This window comes from Ranitomeya imitator, chromosome 1 (genome assembly GCF_032444005.1).
Source record: "Ranitomeya imitator isolate aRanImi1 chromosome 1, aRanImi1.pri, whole genome shotgun sequence".
In the NCBI taxonomy this organism is placed as follows: domain Eukaryota; kingdom Metazoa; phylum Chordata; class Amphibia; order Anura; family Dendrobatidae; genus Ranitomeya; species Ranitomeya imitator.
This window is the reverse complement of record NC_091282.1, coordinates 772,535,505-772,556,438: the sequence shown is the minus strand read 5'-3', so window position 1 is coordinate 772,556,438 and position 20,934 is coordinate 772,535,505. Positions and strand designations below refer to the sequence as shown.

At 47.7% G+C, this 20,934-nt stretch overlaps 1 long non-coding RNA gene across 1 annotated transcript; it reads left to right on the top strand.

Annotated features, from left to right (window-relative positions):
* Nucleotides 1-756: 756 nt before the first annotated feature.
* Nucleotides 757-4,608, top strand: LOC138647210 (uncharacterized). Its single transcript, XR_011314918.1, has 2 exons — nucleotides 757-909; nucleotides 3,984-4,608. It is a non-coding gene; the product is annotated as an uncharacterized lncRNA (long non-coding RNA).
* The last annotated feature ends 16,326 nt before the right edge of the window (nucleotides 4,609-20,934 follow it).

The following is a 20,934-nucleotide window of genomic DNA, read 5'->3' as shown; positions in this document are numbered from 1 at the left end:
GGTCACACAGGACGGGTGGAGGGCCGGCCCCTCGCGGGTCACACAGGACGGGTGGAGGGCCGGCCCCTCGCGGGTCACACAGGACGGGTGGAGGGCCGGCCCCTCGCGGGTCACACAGGACGGGTGGAGGGCCGGCCCCTCGCGGGTCACACAGGACGGGTGGAGGGCCGGCCCCTCGCGGGTGACACAGGACGGGTGAAGGGCCGGCCCCTCGCGGGTCACACAGGACGGGTGGAGGGCCGGCCCCTCGCGGGTGACACAGGACGGGTGAAGGGCCGGCCCCTCGCGGGTGACAGGACGGGTAAAGGGCCGGCCCCTCGCGGGTCACACAGGACGGGTGAAGGGCCGGCCCCTCGCGGGTCACACAGGACGGGTGGAGGGCCGGCCCCTCGCGGGTCACACAGGACGGGTGGAGGGCCGGCCCCTCGCGGGTCACACAGGACGGGTGAAGGGCCGGCCCCTCGCGGGTCACACAGGACGGGTGAAGGGCCGGCCCCTCGCGGGTCACACAGGACGGGTGGAGGGCCGGCCCCTCGCGGGTCACACAGGACGGGTGGAGGGCCGGCCCCTCCCAGGTGACACAGGACGGGTGAAGGGCCGGCCCCTCGCGGGTCACACAGGACGGGTGAAGGGCCGGCCCCTCGCGGGTCACACAGGACGGGTGAAGGGCCGGCCCCTCGCGGGTCACACAGGACGGGTGGAGGGCCGGCCCCTCGCGGGTGACTGTGGACAGCGGATGACTAGTCGGCATAACGTGACGGTAAATGCTAGAGTGTATGGGCTCCTTCCAGGTGTGACGTCATTTCCGGGGGCGTGTCCTATCGGGAGGGGGCGTGTTTTCAGTCACATCATGAAGGCGGCAAAGCAAAGCAGCATGATTATAGCTTGTGGACGGCATGGCACATGGAGGTTAGTGGTTTCAGGGTGAAAAAATGCTACTTGCGCTCTGGGGGGAGGCTCTGTGGTGGGCGACCTGCTTGTCTGTGTGGGGGGCACCGCTGCTGCTGTGGGGGACCCCCGTGGTGGGCTTTGTGGGGGGGCACCGCTGCTGCTGTGAGGGACCCCTGTGGTGGTGGGGGGGGGCACAGCTGCTGCTGTGGGGGACCCCCGTGGTGGGCTTTGTGGGGGGGGGGGCACCGCTGCTGCTGTGGGGGACCCCTGTGGTGGGCTTTGTGGGGGGGGGGCACCGCTGTTGCTGTGGGGGACCCCCCTGGTGGGCTTTGTGGGGGGGCACCGCTGCTGCCGGCCGGCTGTTGTGGGGGGGCCACCTCTGCTGCTGTGGGGGACACCTGTGGTGGGCTTTGTGGGGGGGGGCACCGCTGCTGCTGTGGGGGACCCCCGTGGTGGGCTTTGTGGCGGGGGGCACCGCTGCTGCCGGCTGTTGTGTGGGACCCCCGCGGTGGGCTTTGTGGGGGGGCACCGCTGCTGCTGTGGGGGACCCCTGTGGTGGGCTTTGTGGGGGGGCCCCGCTGCTGCTGTGGGGGACCCCCGTGGTGGGCTATGTGGGGGGGCACCTCTGCTGCTGTGGGGGACCCCTGTGGCGGGCTTTTTTTTGGGGGGGTCACCGCTCTTGTTGTGGGGGACCCCTGTGGTGGGCTTTTTTTTTGGGGGGGGCACCGCTGCTGCTGGCTGTTGTGGGGGACCCCCGTGGTGGGCTTTTTGAGGGGGCACCGCTGCTGCTGGCTGTTGTGGGGGACCCCCGTGGTGGGCTTTTTTTTGGGGGGGGCACCGCTGCTGCTGGCTGTTGTGGGGGACCCCCGTGGTGGGCTTTTTGGGGGGCACCGCTGCTGCTGGCTGTTGTGGGAGACCCCCATGGTGAGCTTTTTGGGGGGGCATCGCTGCTGCTGGCTGTTGTGGGGAACCCCCGTGGTGGGCTTTTGGGGGGGCACCGCTGCTGCTGGATGTTGTGGGGGACCCCTGTGGTGGGCTTTTTGGGGGAGACCGCTGCTGCTGGCTGTTGTGGGGGACCCCTGTAGTGGGCTTTTGGGGGGGCACCGCTGCTGCTGGCTGTTGTGGGGGACCGCTGTGGTGGGCTTTTTGGGTGGGCACCGCTGCTGCTGGCTGTTGCGGGGGACCCCAGTGGTGGGCTTTGGGGGACCCCCATGGTGGGCTTTCTGGGGGGGCACCGCTGCTGCTGTGAGGGACCCCCGTGATGGGCTTTTGGGGGGCACCGCTGCTGCTGTAAGGAACCCCTGTGGTGGGCTTTTTGGGGGGTGGCACCGCTGCTGTTGTGGGGGATCCCCGTGGTGGGCTCTTCGGGGGGCACCGCTGCTGCTGGCTGTTGTGGGGGACCCCCGTGGTGGGCTTTTTGGGGGGGACCTGCTGCTGGCTATTGTGGGGGGACCCCTGTGGTGAGATTTGGGGGGGGGCACCTACTGCTGCTGGCTGTTGTGGGGGACCCCCTGTGGTGGGCTGTTGTGGGGGGCACCTGCTGCTGCTGGCTATTGTGGTGGGACCCCTGTGGTGGGATTTTGGGGGGCACCTGCTGCTGCTGACTATTGTGGGGGACCCCTGTGTTTGGATTTTGGGGGGCACCTGCTGGCTGTTGGGGGGGACCCCTGTGGTGGGGTTTGGAGGTGACCTGCTGCTTACGGGGTGGACCCCTTTTAGTGGGGGAGACCTGTGGTGGGGTTTGAGGGTGACATGCTTGTGGTTCGGTTTGGGGGGGACCCCTGTTGTGGGATTTGAGGGCTATCTGCTTGTGGGATGTGGGGGGAGACCTGCTGCAGGCTATTGGGGACCCCTGTGGTGGGGTTTGGAGGTGACCTGCTGCTTACGGGGTGGACCCCTTTTAGTGGGGGAGACCTGTGGTGGGGTTTGAGGGTGACATGCTTGTGGTTCGGTTTGGGGGGGACCCCTGTTGTGGGATTTGAGGGCTATCTGCTTGTGGGATGTGGGGGGAGACCTGCTGCAGGCTATTGGGGACCCCTGTGGTGGGATGTGGTGGTGACCTGCCTGTGGTGGGACGTGGGGAGGCGACCTGCCTGTGGTGGGACGTGGGGAGGCGACCTGCCTGTGGTGGGACGTGGGGAGGCGACCTGCCTGTGGTGGGACGTGGGGAGGCGACCTGCCTGTGGTGGGACGTGGGGAGGCGACCTGCCTGTGGTGGGACGTGGGGAGGCGACCTGCCTGTGGTGGGACGTGGGGAGGCGACCTGCCTGTGGTGGGACGTGGGGAGGCGACCTGCCTGTGGTGGGACATGGGGAGGCGACCTGCCTGTGGTGGGACGTGGGGAGGCGACCTACCGCTTACGGAGGGATCCCCTTTATTGGGGGGCGACCTGCTTATGGGTTGGGTGTGGGGGGCTGATGAGGGCTTAGGCTGGGTGGACGTCCGATAAGAGTTTAGGCTGGGTCGGGGGTGGACGTCCGATGGGGGGTTTGTGCTGGGTGGGGTGTCCGCGTCTGATGGGGGTATGTGCTGGATGGGGGGGTCCACGTCCTGTGGGGGTTTGGCCGTCCGGTGGGGGTTTATTATTGGGTGGGCGTGGTGTACGATGGGAGTAATGCTTGGAGGAGGGGTGGACTTCCGATGGGGGTTTATGCTGGGGGGTTAAGCTGGGGTGGCATCCGATTGGGGGGGGGGGGTGTCTGATGGGATTTATGGTTGGGGGCAGGGGGCGTCATATGGGGATTTACGCTTGTGGGAGGGAATGTCCGCTGGTTAATGTGAGGTAGAGGTTTCTGACTGGGGGAGCGAGGTTATGCTGTGTGGCCTTCTGGTTGATGTGGGGAAGCTAATGCTTCATTGGGGTACACAAAAAAAAAAATGGGTGTATGCTGCTTATGCTATGCAAAAAAATTTTTTTAGGTATTTCCTGTAGAGGAGGGTACACCACCAACTAGCACGAAGCTAATCCGTTTTAACTTAATGTCAGTAGGAGGAAGACATGGGTCTGGACCGCCCAGCCCAGTTTAGGCCTTAGGTTTTGGGAGGTTTTTTTATTAACGATTTTTCTTTTTAATTTTTTTTTTTCTACCCAGATATGGCTTTTGAGGGCGTCAGTGGAATTGTCACTCTAATCTCCCACCTAGAATTGTCACTACCATATCATCTGTGGTCTACGAGGCAAGGCCCTAACACATCAAGAGTGTTTGGGGTTCCCCGGAGGACCGTTCATGCCACGAATCGCCCTACCCTCTCGCCTCTCTGCGTCCAGGTTATTCCATGCCCATCTTCATCATCGCTCTGCGAAAAAGGATTTGTGATCTTAAGGACTGGTATATCCTATGAGGCAGTAAGGGGGCTACTTTAAAAAAAAAAAAAAAAAACACAGAACAAATTTGTCCTAGTTTTCCCCTGAGCAATGTGGACGTCTCCTGAGGAAACCTTCCTATTCATGCAGCCTCCACGTTTTCCAGAGGCTCCTGTGACCTTGCTCTTAAAATATCCAGGCTTTGGTCTAGGCCTTCTCTGGTGGCCGGTCCACACCGCCAGCGCCCTGAACAATCATGCACGCCAACTTTCTAGTGCGTCCTACTCTGCGCCTATCAGTTTAAGAGTACTTCGCTTCTGCAACAGAAAACTAAAGTCTGCCTCCCAAGAGATCTGTTCAAATTTGGTTGTTTTGGAAATGTTCTGTCCAAAAAAAAAAAAACGACGGGACAACTCTCTGACCCACCAGGAAAAGACGAGACCTTCCTTTAGGCCAGCTCCCTTCTGGCATCCATGAACCCACTAGCACTGGTCTGCTAGGCCTGGATCTAGCAGACTCTCTTCGACATGATGGGGCATTCCCACCTTGGATGTTTCTCAGGATCGGCTGCCGTGTCCTTCACAATTCAAGGCCGGTATTATGATCTCTGGCCCGGGACACCGAAACCTCAGACACCGGAGGAAGGGGGGGGGGGCTTCAGAGCCGCATACCCTACCGACAGTCCTGCCCGCATGCACCAACAGCATATTACATTTTTACAATACTTTAGAAATGCATAAAATGAAACAAGCAAAGGCATAAAATCAAACAAGGAAAGGTATAAAGTTTTTCTATGCAAAAAAGGCAGTTTTATAAAATTAGAAATATTTCTATATCTAATGTTAAAATGATATTTATCCAGTATTTCTATAAGTAAAAGTCTGAGATTTCTGTGAGAAATGGTAATTGTTTACCTCTTAAACCAGTTCTGAATGTAAATAAAACATTGCTCTGATTAAGTCTCCACATTGTATTTGTCTTTCATTTCATGCGTAGGGCAGGACAAGCCCATGATGTATCTGTGTAAAGCTAGGTTCACATTGCGTTAATGGGTTAACGCTAACGGACTGCGTTGCACGGCAATAATGTCGAAATTAACGCCGTGCAACGGGTCCGTTAGCGCACCCATTGACAGCAATGTTACTTTTAGCTGAAGCGCATCACCAGCGCATGCCATTTTCGGCACGCGCTAGCGATGTGCCGTTCTTTTGTGACGGACCTCGGACGCTGCTTGCAGCGTCCGAGGTGTGTCCGAGGCCCGTTCCTCGCTACCGCAGATCGGGGATCTGCGCTAGCGGGGAGGGTGAACGCCGACCCTCTAGAAACATTCCGTTAGCGCAATCCGCTAGCGCTATGCGCTTAACGGATTGCACTAACGCAATGTGAACCTAGCGTAAGACATAAGGTGCTATAATAACAGCCTTGGGCTGGTTTCACACCAGCATTCGGCAGGGCTGCGGATGGCAGCCTTCTTCCTCCGTTAAGCCCCGCCCAATGCCGCACATCTTCCTTCAGTTCCGCCTACGTCTGCATGCGTCCTGCATACCCTATCTTTAACATTGGGTACGCAGGCCAAGCGGATGCCGCTGCATGCGTTGTTTTAACGCTGCGCCGACCGCAACAAAATGCAACATGTTGCGTTCGACGCAGTTCAGCGCATCGTCAAAACGACACGTGCCTGTGTACCCAATGTTAAAGATAGGGGATGCATGTAGGCGGGGCTGAAAGAAGAGGTGTAGCAGTGGGTGGGGCTTAACTGAGGAAGAAGGCTGCCGAATGCTGGTGTGAAACTAGTCTTAGGTAAACCACTTTTGAAACAATGTTCACTTGTACAAGCATTTAACCCCTCAGTGACGGGGCCAATTTTTTTAAAACCTGACCAGTGTAACTTTATGTAGTAATAACTCTGGAATGCTTCAACATATTCCATTGATTTTGAGGTTGTTTTTTTTCCTGACATATTAGACTTTGATAATGGTAAACTTGGGCTAATGATAAACTTGGGTTAATATGTTTTGCTTTATTTTGTAAAAATATCAGAAATTTTAAAAAATAGAAATTTTCAAATTTTGAATGATTTTCCCTTTAAGGCCGGAGTCACACTAGAGAGGAATACGGACGAGTGCTATGCGAGAAAAAAAAAATTGCATACCACTCGGACCAATGTTAACCCCTCTGTGACCTTAGACGTACTATCCCGTCGAGGTGCCCTGGGCTTATCTGACCCTGGACGGGATAGTACGTCATAGCCGATCGGCCGCGCTCACGGGGGGAGCGCGGCCGATCGCGGCCGGGTGTCAGCTGCTTATCGCAGCTGACATCCGGCACTATGTGCCAGGAGCGGTCACGGACCGCCCCCGGCACATTAACCCCTGGCACACCGCGATCAAAGATGATCGCGATGTGCCGGCGGTGCAGGGAAGCACCGCGCAGGGAGGGGGCTCCCTGCGGGCTTCCCTGAGCCCCCCGCAGCAACGCGATGTGATCGCGTTGCTGCGAGGGTCTCCTCACCTCCCTCCCTGCTCGAGCCCCGGATCCAAGATGGCCGCGGATCCGGGTCCTGCAGGGAGGGAGGTGGCTTCACAGAGCCTGCTTAGAGCAGGCACTGTGAAGGCTGCAGCGCTGCATGTCAGATCAGTGATCTGACAGAGTGCTGTGCAAACTGTCAGATCACTGATCTGTGATGTCCCCCCCTGGGACAAAGTAAAAAAGTAAAAAAAAAATTTTCCAAATGTGTAAAAAAAATAAAAAAAAATATTCCAAAATAATGAAAAAAAAAAAAAATATTATTCCCATAAATACATTTCTTCATCTAAATAAAAAAAAAAAAACCAATAAAAGTACACATATTTAGTATCGCCGCGTCCGTAACGACCCGACCTATAAAACTGTCCCACTAGTTAACCCCTTCAGTAAACGCCGTAAGAAAAAAAAAAAAAAAAAAACGAGGCAAAAAACAACGCTTTATTATCATACCGCCGAACAAAAAGTGGAATAACACGCGATCAAAAGGACAGATATAAATAACCATGGTACCGCTGAAAGCGTCATATTGTCCCGCAAAAAAAGAGCCACCATACAGCATCATCAGCAAAAAAATAAAAAAGTTATAGTCCTGAGAATAAAGCGATGCAAAAATAAAAACTATTTTACAGAAAAAATAATTATCGTATAAAAGCACCAAACCATAAAAAAATGATATAAATGAGGTATCGCTGTAATCGTACTGACCCGAAGAATAAAACTGATTTATCAATTTTACCAAACGCGGAACGGTATAAACGCCTCCCCCAATAGAAATTCATGAATAGCTGGCTTTTGGTCATTCTTCCTCACAAAAATCGGAATAAAAAGCGATAAAAAAATGTCACGTGCCCAAAAATGTTTTCAATAAAAACGTCAACTCGTCCCGCAAAAAACAAGACCTCACATGACTCTGTGGACCAAAATATGGAAAAATTATAGCTCTCAAAATGTGGTATTGCAAAAAATATTTTTTGCAATAAAAAGGGTCTTTCAGTGTGTGACGGCTGCCAATCATAAAAATCCGCTAAAAAACTCGCTATAAAAGTAAATCAAACCCCCCTTCATCACCCCCTTAGTTAGGGAAAAATAAAAAAAAATGTATTTATTTCCATTTTCCCATTAGGGCTAGGGTTAGGGCTAGGGTTAGGGCTAGGGTTAGGGTTAGGGCTAGGGTTAGGGTTAGGGTTAGGGCTAGGGTTAGGGCTAGGGTTAGGGCTAGGGTTAGGGTTAGGGCTAGGGTTAGGGCTAGGGTTAGGGCTAGGGCTAGGGTTAGGGTTGGGGCTACAGTTAGGGTTGGGGCTAAAGTTAGGGTTAGGGTTTAGATTACATTTACAGTTGGGAATAGGGTTGGGATTAGGGTTAGGGGTGTGTCAGGGTTAGAGGTGTGGTTAGGGTTACCGTTGGAATTAGGGTTAGGGGTGTGTTTAGATTAGGGTTTCAGTTATAATTGGGGGGTTTCCACTGTTTCGGCACATCAGGGGCTCTCCAAACACGACATGGCGTCCGATCTCAATTCCAGCCAATTCTGCGTTGAAAAAGTAAAACAGTGCTCCTTCCCTTCCGAGCTCTCCTGTGTGCCCAAACAGGGGTTTACCCCAACATATGGGGTATCAGCGTACTCAGGACAAATTGGACAACAACTTTTGTGGACCAATTTCTCCTGTTACCCTTGGGAAAATACAAAACTGGGGGCTAAAAAATAATTTTTGTGGGAAAACAAAAAGATTTTTTATTTTCACGGCTCTGCGTTATAAACTGTAGTGAAACACTTGGGGGTTCAAAGTTCTCACAACACATCTAGATAAGTTCATTGAGGGGTCTAGTTTCCAATATGGGGTCACTTGTGGGGGGTTTCTACTGTTTAGGTACATTAGGGGCTCTGCAAACGCAATGTGACGCCTGCAGACCAATCCATCTAAGTCTGCATTCCAAATGATGCTCCTTCCCTTCCGAGCCCTCCCATGCGCCCAAACGGTGGTTCCCCCCCCACATATGGGGTATCAGCGTACTCAGGACAAATTGGACAACAACTTTTTGGGTCCAATTTCTCCTGTTACCCTAGGGAAAATACAAAACTGGGGGCTAAAAAATAATTTTTGTGGGAAAAAAATTTTGTTTTATTTTTATGGCTCTGCATTATAAACTTCTGTGAAGCCCTTGGTGGGTCAAAGTGCTCACCACACATCCAGATAAGTTCCTTAGGGGGTCTACTTTCCAAAATGGTGTCACTTGTGGGGGGTTTCAATGTTTAGGCACATCAGTGGCTCTCCAAACGCAACATGGCGTCCCATCTCAATTTCTGTCAATTTTGCATTGAAAAGTCAAACTGCGCTCCTTCCCTTCCGAGCTCTCCCATGCGCCCAAACAGTGGTTTACTGCCACATATGGGGTATCAGCGTACTCGGGACAAATTGGACAACAACTTTTGAGGTCCAATTTCTTTTCTTACCCTTGGAAAAATAAAAAATTGGGGGCAAAAATATAATTTTTGTGAAAAAATATGATTTTTTATTTTTACGGTTCTGCATTATAAACTTCTGTGAAGCACTTGGTGGGTCAAAGTGCTCACCACACCTCTAGATAAGTTCCTTAGGGGGTCTACTTTCCAAAATGGTGTCACTTGTGGGGGGTTTCAATGTTTAGGCACATCAGTGGCTCTCCAAACGCAACATGGCGTCCCATCTCAATTTCTGTCAATTTTGCATTGAAAAGTCAAACTGCGCTCCTTCCCTTCCGAGCTCTCCCATGCGCCCAAACAGTGGTTTACTGCCACATATGGGGTATCAGCGTACTCGGGACAAATTGGACAACAACTTTTGAGGTCCAATTTCTTTTCTTACCCTTGGAAAAATAAAAAATTGGGGGCAAAAATATAATTTTTGTGAAAAAATATGATTTTTTATTTTTACGGTTCTGCATTATAAACTTCTGTGAAGCACTTGGTGGGTCAAAGTGCTCACCACACATCCAGATAAGTTCCTTAGGGGGTCTACTTTCCAAAATGGTGTCACTTGTGGGGGGTTTCAATGTTTAGGCACATCAGTGGCTCTCCAAACGCAACATGGCGTCCCATCTCAATTCCTGTCAATTTTGCATTGAAAAGTCAAATAGCGCTCCTTCCCTTCCGAGCTCTCCCATGCGCCCAAACAGTGGTTTACTGCCACATATGGGGTATCAGCGTACTCAGGACAAATTGGACAACAACTTTTTGGGTCCAATTTCTCCTGTTACCCTTGGTAAAATAAAACAAATTGGAGCTGAAGTAAATTTTTTGTGTAAAAAAGTTAAATGTTCATTTTTATTTAAACATTCCAAAAATTCCTATTAAACACCTGAAGGGTTAATAAACTTCTTGAATGTGGTTTTGAGCACCTTGAGGGGTGCAGTTTTTAGAATGGTGTCACACTTGGGCATTTTCTATCATATAGACCCCTCAAAATGACTTCAAATGAGACGTGGTCCCTAAAAAAAAATGGTGTTGTAAAAATGAGAAATTGCTGGTCAACTTTTAACCCTTATAACTCCCTAACAAAAAAAAAAATTGGTTCCAAAATTATGCTGATGTAAAGGAGACATGTGGGAAATGTTACTTATTAAGTATTTTGTGTGACATATCTCTGTGATTTAATTGCATAAAAATTCAAAGTTTGAAAATTGCGAAATTTTCAAAATTTTCGCCAAATTTCCGTTTTTTTCACAAATAAACGCAGGTACTATCAAAGAAATTTTACCACTATCATGAAGTACAATATGTCACGAGAAAACAATGTCAGAATCACCAGGATCCGTTGAAGCGTTTCGGAGTTATAACCTCATAAAGGGACAGTGGTCAGAATTGTAAAAATTGGCCTGGTCATTGACGTGCAAACCACCCTTGGGGGTAAAGGGGTTAATAAAAATGTTTTCACTGAAAAAACTGGCGTGGGCTCCCACACAATTTTCTGTGCCACAGAGGGAAAGTCAGTGACTGAGGACAGATATTATAGCCTAGAGAGGGACCATGGTTATTGCCACCCCAGAAAAAGTGCATCTGTAAGATGCGCCAATTCTGGCACTCAGCCTCTGTTCTCACTGCCCTGTAGCGGTGGCATATGGGGTAATAAGGGGTTAATGTCACCTTTGTATTGTAAGGTGACAGTAGGCCAGCTTACTAATGGAGAGGTGTCTGATAGATGCCTCTCCATTACTAACCTGTGGGCTTGATGTTACTTGACAATAAAATGGTGACATCAACCCCACAAATCTGAGCTCCACTGCTACAGGGCAAGTGGGAAGAGCGAGGCTAAGTACCAGAATTGGCAGATCTATAAGATGCGCCATTTCTGGGATGGCTGAGAGCTGATGGTTTTTAGCCTCTGGGGCTGCCAATATCCATGGCCTCTTCACAGACTATTAATATCAGCCTACAGCTTTTATAGGGGGACCCCATGTCAATATTTTGTGTCCCACTGTAAAATAGCCAGTAAAGGCTAAGCAAACAGCTGTGAGCTGATATTAATAGCCTGGGAACCTTTATGGTTATTGGCTCCTTTCCAGAATATTAACATCAGCTGTCAGCTTTCCCTCTGCTGGTTATGAAAATTATGCCGTGCTAGATATAGACACTGACATTCACAGCAGCGCGTCCGCCCCGATGCTCTTTTCTGACTCCTTTCTCAGGCCCCCAAAAAAGTGTTAACTAAGTACCCTTTATTTTCTTGCACTGTAGCCGTTCACTTACTACAGGGTATTCAATCATTGTTTCTGTCCCCAAACCTCCACATAAAGTACGACCACTATCTATATGCCTTTATATACAGCATTCTAGAATGCTGTGTATATATAGTAGGCCCACTGCCTGTATACCCTTATATACAGCATTTTATAAAGCACAACCACTATCTGTATGCCCTTAAGACTTGCCTAGCCCCATACAATGGGCTTTGCTAGTCTTAATCCGGGGCCTTCTCCTCTTCTATCACCGTCCTTCTTTCTTTGAGTCGATGACGCGTCCTATGTCATCCACACGGTGTCTTCCATCGTGCTCCTGTGCATCGCACTTCTTTCTGCCCGTTGCAGTACTTTGCTTTGTGCTCGGCAGAGAAGTGTTCCTGCACAGAAGCGTGATGAGGGAGGTTGTGTGGATGATGTAGAACACATCATCCACGGGAAGGACTGTGCCGGATGAAGACCAGCGCCAAACATAACACCGGACCACCCCATAGGTGAGTATAAGAAGTTATTTACATTATGCACATTGGCTTAGGGACATACCGTATATACTCGAGTAGAAGCCGACCACCCCCCCTAATTTTGCCACAAAAAACTGGGAAAACTTAATGACTCAAGTATAAGCCTTAGGGTGGAAAATGCAGCAGCTACTGGTAAATGTCAAAAATAAAAATAGATACCAATAAAAGTAAAATTAATTGAGACATCAGTAGGTTGTGTTTTTGAATATCCATATTGAATGAGGAGCCCCATATAATGCTCCATAAAGTTTATGATAGCCCCATAAGATGCTCCATATTAAAATATGCCCCATATAATGCTGCACAAATGTTAATAATGGCCCCATAAGATGCTTCATAGAAACTTTTGCCCCATACAATGCTGCATAAAGGTTGATGGCCCCATAAGATGCTCCATAGATTTTACTCCATAGATTATGCCCCATGAGATGCTCCACACATTATGCCCCATTTGCTGTTGCTGCGAATAAAATAAAATAAAAACACATACTCGCCTCTCTTCGCTCAGGCCCCCCGCACTTTCCACTGCTGCGCGCTGCTCTGTCTTCCATCCTCTGCACTGACTGTTCAGGCAGAGGGCGGCGCGCACACTAATTACGTCATCGTGCCCTCTGACCTAAACAGTCACAGCCAGAGGACAGAGCGGCCCGCAGCTGTGGAAAGGGGAGAGGTGAATATCGCGCAATGCTCACCTCCCCCATCATACTCACCTGCTCCCGACGCGGTCCGTGGCAGCTTCTCACTGTCAGATGGTCTCCGGGAGTCGGCAGCGTCTTCCTATGTTCAGCTGTCATGAACAGCTCATTAAAGTAATGAATATGCATCCATATTCATTAATGAGCGGTTCCACGTGACCGTTGAACAAAGGAAGAGCTGCCCGGAGACCATCGGACATGCAGGGACCGCGCCGGGAGCAGGTGAGTATGTGACAGCCGCCGCTCCCCCTCCCCCGCCGACAATGACTTGAGTATAAGCCGAGAGGGTCACTTTCAGCCCAAAAAAGTGGGCTGAAAATCTCGCCTTATACTCGAGTATATACGGTATGTACGGTACAGCACTGTAGAAGGGTGTGTATAAAGGCATATAGGTTCTGGTGGTACTATATATGGGGAAAACCTGGTGACAGGTTCCCTTTAAGAAACCTATGGAACTAGGTAAAAAATAGCATTTTTTGGATGGTGAAAAACTTGTAATTTAAATATTGATGAAGGCTGAGCTGCAGGTGGTCTGTGTCTCTTCATAAGTTTAAGGCCGGGGTCACACTAGCGTAGAATACGGACGAGCGCTATGTGAGAAAACATCGCATGGCACTCGGACCAGTGTTAATCTATGGGGCAGATCACATCTGTGATTATTTTTTCATGCCGAATCGGCATACGAGAACAATCGCAGCATATATACCTGACAGGGGCCCATACATTCTGATATCATCAGTAATATATACCTGACAGGGGCCCATACATTCTGATATCATCAATAATATATACCTGACAGGGGCCCATACATTCTGATATCATCAGTAATATATACCTGACAGGGGCCCATACATTCTGATATCATCAATAATATATACCTGACAGGGGCCCATACATTCTGATATCATCAGTAATATATACCTGACAGGGGCCCATACATTCTGATACCATCATTAATATATACCTGACAGGAGCCCGTACAGTCTATATCTACAGTAATATATACCTGACAGGAGCCTGTACAGTCTGTATCTACAATAATATATACCTGACAGGAGCCCGTACAGTCTGTATCTACAATAATATACACCTGACAGGAGCCCGTACAGTCTGTATCTACAATACTATATACCTGACAGGAGCCCGTACAGTCTGTATCTACCATACTATATACCTGACAGGAGCCCGTACAGTCTGTATCTACAATAATATATACCTGACAGGAGCCCGTACAGTCTGTATCTACAATAATATATACCTGACAGGAGCCCGTACAGTCTGTATCTACAATAATATACACCTGACAGGAGCCCGTACAGTCTGTATCTACAATACTATATACCTGACAGGAGCCCGTACAGTCTATATCTACCATACTATATACCTGACAGGAGCCCGTACAGTCTGTATCTACAATAATATACACCTGACAGGAGCCCGTACAGTCTGTATCTACAATAATATATACCTGACAGGGGCCCGTACAGTCTGTATCTACCATACTATATACCTGACAGGAGCCCGTACAGCCTGTATCTACCATACTATATACCTGACAGGGGCCCGTACAGTCTATATCTACAATAATATATACCTGACAGGAGCCCGTACAGTCTATATCTACAATACTATATACCTGACAGGAGCCCGTACAGTCTGTATCTACCATACTATATACCTGACAGGAGCCCGTACAGTCTGTATCTACAATAATATATACCTGACAGGAGCCCGTACAGTCTGTATCTACAATAATATATACCTGACAGGAGCCCGTACAGTCTGTATCTACCATACTATATACCTGACAGGAGCCCGTACAGTCTGTATCTACAATAATATACACCTGACAGGAGCCTGTACAGTCTGTATCTACAATACTATATACCTGACAGGAGCCCGTACAGTCTATATCTACCATACTATATACCTGACAGGAGCCCGTACAGTCTGTATCTACAATAATATATACCTGACAGGAGCCCGTACAGTCTGTATCTACAATAATATATACCTGACAGGGGCCCGTACAGTCTATATCTACAATAATATATACCTGACAGGAGCCCATACAGTCTATATCTACAATAATATATACCTGACAGGAGCCCATACAGTCTATATCTACAATAATATATACCTGACAGGAGCCCGTACAGTCTGTATCTACAATAATATATACCTGACAGGAGCCCGTACAGTCTGTATCTACCATACTATATACCTGACAGGAGCCCGTACAGTCTGTATCTACAATAATATACACCTGACAGGAGCCCGTACAGTCTATATCTACCATACTATATTCCTGACAGGAGCCCGTACAGTCTATATCTACAATAATATACACCTGACAGGAGCCCGTACAGTCTATATCTACAATACTATATACCTGACAGGAGCCCATACAGTCTATATCTACAATAATATATACCTGACAGGAGCCCGTACAGTCTATATCTACAATAATATATACCTGACAGGAGCCCGTACAGTCTATATCTACAATAATATATACCTGACAGGAGCCCATACAGTCTATCTACAATAATATATACCTGACAGGAGCCCGTACAGTCTGTATCTACAATAATATATACCTGACAGGAGCCCGTACAGTCTGTATCTACCATACTATATACCTGACAGGAGCCCGTACAGTCTGTATCTACAATAATATACACCTGACAGGAGCCTGTACAGTCTGTATCTACAATACTATATACCTGACAGGAGCCCGTACAGTCTATATCTACCATACTATATACCTGACAGGAGCCCGTACAGTCTGTATCTACAATAATATACACCTGACAGGAGCCCGTACAGTCTGTATCTACAATAATATATACCTGACAGGGGCCCGTACAGTCTATATCTACAATAATATATACCTGACAGGAGCCCATACAGTCTATATCTACAATAATATATACCTGACAGGAGCCCATACAGTCTATATCTACAATAATATATACCTGACAGGAGCCCGTACAGTCTGTATCTACAATAATATATACCTGACAGGAGCCCGTACAGTCTGTATCTACCATACTATATACCTGACAGGAGCCCGTACAGTCTGTATCTACAATAATATAGACCTGACAGGAGCCCGTACAGTCTGTATCTACAATAATATACACCTGACAGGAGCCCGTACAGTCTATATCTACAATAATATATACCTGACAGGAGCCCGTACAGTCTGTATCTACCATACTATATACCTGACAGGAGCCCGTACAGTCTGTATCTACCATACTATATACCTGACAGGAGCCCGTACAGTCCGTATCTACAATAATATATACCTGACAGGAGCCTGTACAGTCTGTATCTACAATAATATATACCTGACAGGAGCCCGTACAGTCTGTATTTACAATAATATATACCTGACAGGAGCCCATACAGTCTGTATCTACAATAATATATACCTGACAGGAGCCCGTACAGTCTGTATCTACAATAATATATACCTGACAGGAGCCCGTACAGTCTGTATCTACCATACTATATACCTGACAGGAGCCCGTACAGTCTGTATCTACAATAATATACACCTGACAGGAGCCTGTACAGTCTGTATCTACAATACTATATACCTGACAGGAGCCCGTACAGTCTATATCTACCATACTATATACCTGACAGGAGCCCGTACAGTCTGTATCTACAATAATATACACCTGACAGGAGCCCGTACAGTCTGTATCTACAATAATATATACCTGACAGGGGCCCGTACAGTCTATATCTACAATAATATATACCTGACAGGAGCCCATACAGTCTATATCTACAATAATATATACCTGACAGGAGCCCATACAGTCTATATCTACAATAATATATACCTGACAGGAGCCCGTACAGTCTGTATCTACAATAATATATACCTGACAGGAGCCCGTACAGTCTGTATCTACCATAGTACAGTCTGTATCTACAATAATATATACCTGACAGGAGCCCGTACAGTCTGTATCTACCATACTATATACCTGACAGGAGCCCGTACAGTCTGTATCTACAATAATATACACCTGACAGGAGCCCGTACAGTCTATATCTACAATAATATATACCTGACAGGAGCCCATACAGTCTGTATCTACCATACTATATACCTGACAGGAGCCCGTACAGTCTGTATCTACCATACTATACACCTGACAGGAGCCCGTACAGTCTATATCTACAATAATATACACCTGACAGGAGCCCGTACAGTCTGTATCTACAATACTATATACCTGACAGGAGCCCATACAGTCTGTATCTACAATAATATATACCTGACAGGAGCCCGTACAGTCTGTATCTACCATACTATATACCTGACAGGAGCCCGTACAGTCTGTATCTACCATACTATACACCTGACAGGAGCCCGTACAGTCTATATCTACCATACTATATACCTGACAGGAGCCCGTACAGTCTATATCTACAATACTATATACCTGACAGGAGCCCGTACAGTCCATATCTACAATAATATATACCTGACAGGAGCCCGTACAGTCTGTATCTACCATACTATAGACCTGACAGGAGCCCATACAGTCTGTATCTACAATAATATATACCTGACAGGAGCCTGTACAGTCTGTATCTACAATAATATATACCTGACAGGAGCCCGTACAGTCTGTATCTACCATACTATATACCTGACAGGAGCCCGTACAGTCTGTATCTACAATAATATACACCTGACAGGAGCCCGTACAGTCTATATCTACAATAATATATACCTGACAGGAGCCCATACAGTCTGTATCTACCATACTATATACCTGACAGGAGCCCGTACAGTCTGTATCTACCATACTATACACCTGACAGGAGCCCGTACAGTCTATATCTACAATAATATACACCTGACAGGAGCCCGTACAGTCTGTATCTACAATACTATATACCTGACAGGAGCCCATACAGTCCATATCTACAATAATATATACCTGACAGGAGCCCGTACAGTCTGTATCTACCATACTATACACCTGACAGGAGCCCGTACAGTCTATATCTACCATACTATATACCTGACAGGAGCCCGTACAGTCTATATCTACAATACTATATACCTGACAGGAGCCCGTACAGTCTATATCTACAATAATATATACCTGACAGGAGCCCGTACAGTCTATATCTACAATAATATATACCTGACAGGAGCCTGTACAGTCTGTATCTACCATACTATAGACCTGACAGGAGCCCATACAGTCTGTATCTACAATAATATAGACCTGACAGGAGCCCATACAGTCTGTATCTACCATACTATATACCTGACAGGAGCCCGTACAGTCTATATCTACAATAATATATACCTGACAGGAGCCCATACAGTCTATATCTACAATAATATATACCTGACAGGAGCCCGTACAGTCTATATCTACAATACTATATACCTGACAGGAGTCCGTACAGTCTAGATCTACCATACTATATACCTGACAGGAGCCCGTACAGTCTGTATCTACAATAATATACACCTGACAGGAGCCCGTACAGTCTGTATCTACAATAATATACACCTGACAGGAGCCTGTACAGTCTGTATCTACAATAATATATACCTGACAGGAGCCCGTACAGTCTATATCTACAATACTATATACCTGACAGGAGCCCGTACAGTCTATATCTACCATACTATATACCTGACAGGAGCCCGTACAGTCTATATCTACCATACTATATACCTGACAGGAGCCCGTACAGTCTGTATCTACCATACTATATACCTGACAGGAGCCCGTACAGTCTGTATCTACCATACTATACACCTGACAGGAGCCCGTACAGTCTATATCTACCATACTATATACCTGACAGGAGCCCGTACAGTCTATATCTACAATACTATATACCTGACAGGAGCCCGTACAGTCCATATCTACAATAATATATACCTGACAGGAGCCCGTACAGTCTGTATCTACCATACTATAGACCTGACAGGAGCCCATACAGTCTGTATCTACAATAATATATACCTGACAGGAGCCTGTACAGTCTGTATCTACAATAATATATACCTGACAGGAGCCCGTACAGTCTGTATCTACCATACTATATACCTGACAGGAGCCCGTACAGTCTGTATCTACAATAATATACACCTGACAGGAGCCCGTACAGTCTATATCTACAATAATATATACCTGACAGGAGCCCATACAGTCTGTATCTACCATACTATATACCTGACAGGAGCCCGTACAGTCTGTATCTACCATACTATACACCTGACAGGAGCCCGTACAGTCTATATCTACAATAATATACACCTGACAGGAGCCCGTACAGTCTGTATCTACAATACTATATACCTGACAGGAGCCCATACAGTCCATATCTACAATAATATATACCTGACAGGAGCCCGTACAGTCTGTATCTACCATACTATACACCTGACAGGAGCCCGTACAGTCTATATCTACCATACTATATACCTGACAGGAGCCCGTACAGTCTATATCTACAATACTATATACCTGACAGGAGCCCGTACAGTCTATATCTACAATAATATATACCTGACAGGAGCCCGTACAGTCTATATCTACAATAATATATACCTGACAGGAGCCTGTACAGTCTGTATCTACCATACTATAGACCTGACAGGAGCCCATACAGTCTGTATCTACAATAATATAGACCTGACAGGAGCCCATACAGTCTGTATCTACCATACTATATACCTGACAGGAGCCCGTACAGTCTATATCTACAATAATATATACCTGACAGGAGCCCATACAGTCTATATCTACAATAATATATACCTGACAGGAGCCCGTACAGTCTATATCTACAATACTATATACCTGACAGGAGTCCGTACAGTCTAGATCTACCATACTATATACCTGACAGGAGCCCGTACAGTCTGTATCTACAATAATATAGACCTGACAGGAGCCCATACAGTCTGTATCTACCATACTATATACCTGACAGGAGCCCGTACAGTCTATATCTACAATAATATATACCTGACAGGAGCCCATACAGTCTATATCTACAATAATATATACCTGACAGGAGCCCGTACAGTCTATATCTACAATACTATATACCTGACAGGAGTCCGTACAGTCTAGATCTACCATACTATATACCTGACAGGAGCCCGTACAGTCTGTATCTACAATAATATACACCTGACAGGAGCCCGTACAGTCTGTATCTACAATAATATACACCTGACAGGAGCCTGTACAGTCTGTATCTACAATAATATATACCTGACAGGAGCCCGTACAGTCTATATCTACCATACTATATACCTGACAGGAGCCCGTACAGTCTATATCTACCATACTATATACCTGACAGGAGCCCGTACAGTCTATATCTACCATACTATATACCTGACAGGAGCCCGTACAGTCTATATCTACCATACTATACACCTGACAGGAGCCCGTACAGTCTATATCTACCATACTATATACCTGACAGGAGCCCATACAGTCTAGTGTCTTCACCAGTGAGCTGACTAGACTGTATGGGCTGCAGTCAGGACCTGGCAGGAGCCCATATATTCTGCTGGTTTTAATAATTTATACCTTGAAGGAGCACATACATTCTAGTGTCATGTATGGGCTGCAGTCAGGGCCAGGCAGCAACACATAGTCTGCTATCTTCAAGAATATATACCTGACTGCAGCCCATACACTCTAGCATCTTCAGTAGTGAGCCGGCTACAATGTATGGGCTGCAGTCAGGCACCTGGAAGGAGCCCATAATAATAATAATAATAATTTTTATTTATATAGCGCCAACATATTCCGCAGCGCTTTACAAATTATAGAGGGATACAGTTTAGCATCTTCAGTACTGAGCCAGCTACACTGTATGGGCTGCAGTCAGGACCTGGAAGGAGCCCATACACTCTAGCATCTTCACAGTGAGCCGGCTAGACTGTATGGGCTGAAGTCAGGTGACCTGGAAGGAGCCCATACACTCTAGCATCTTCAGTAGTGAGCCGGCTAGAGTGTATGGGCTGCAGTCAGGACCTGGAAGGAGCCCATACACTCTAGGCTCAACCATAACGTGACCCCGTCAGTTCCTGGTTAGCTCCGCCCTCTACTCTCTCAGTCAGCGCTTGATTGGACGTAGCTTCATGACGAAATGCTCTGTGATTGGTTCCTGATATTAACACTGTCGTTTCTGGGTACCTCTTTAGAGCTGCTGGAGATAACGGAACCCATAGCATCTCAAGGGTTAATGATGCTCTAGCTGTGAC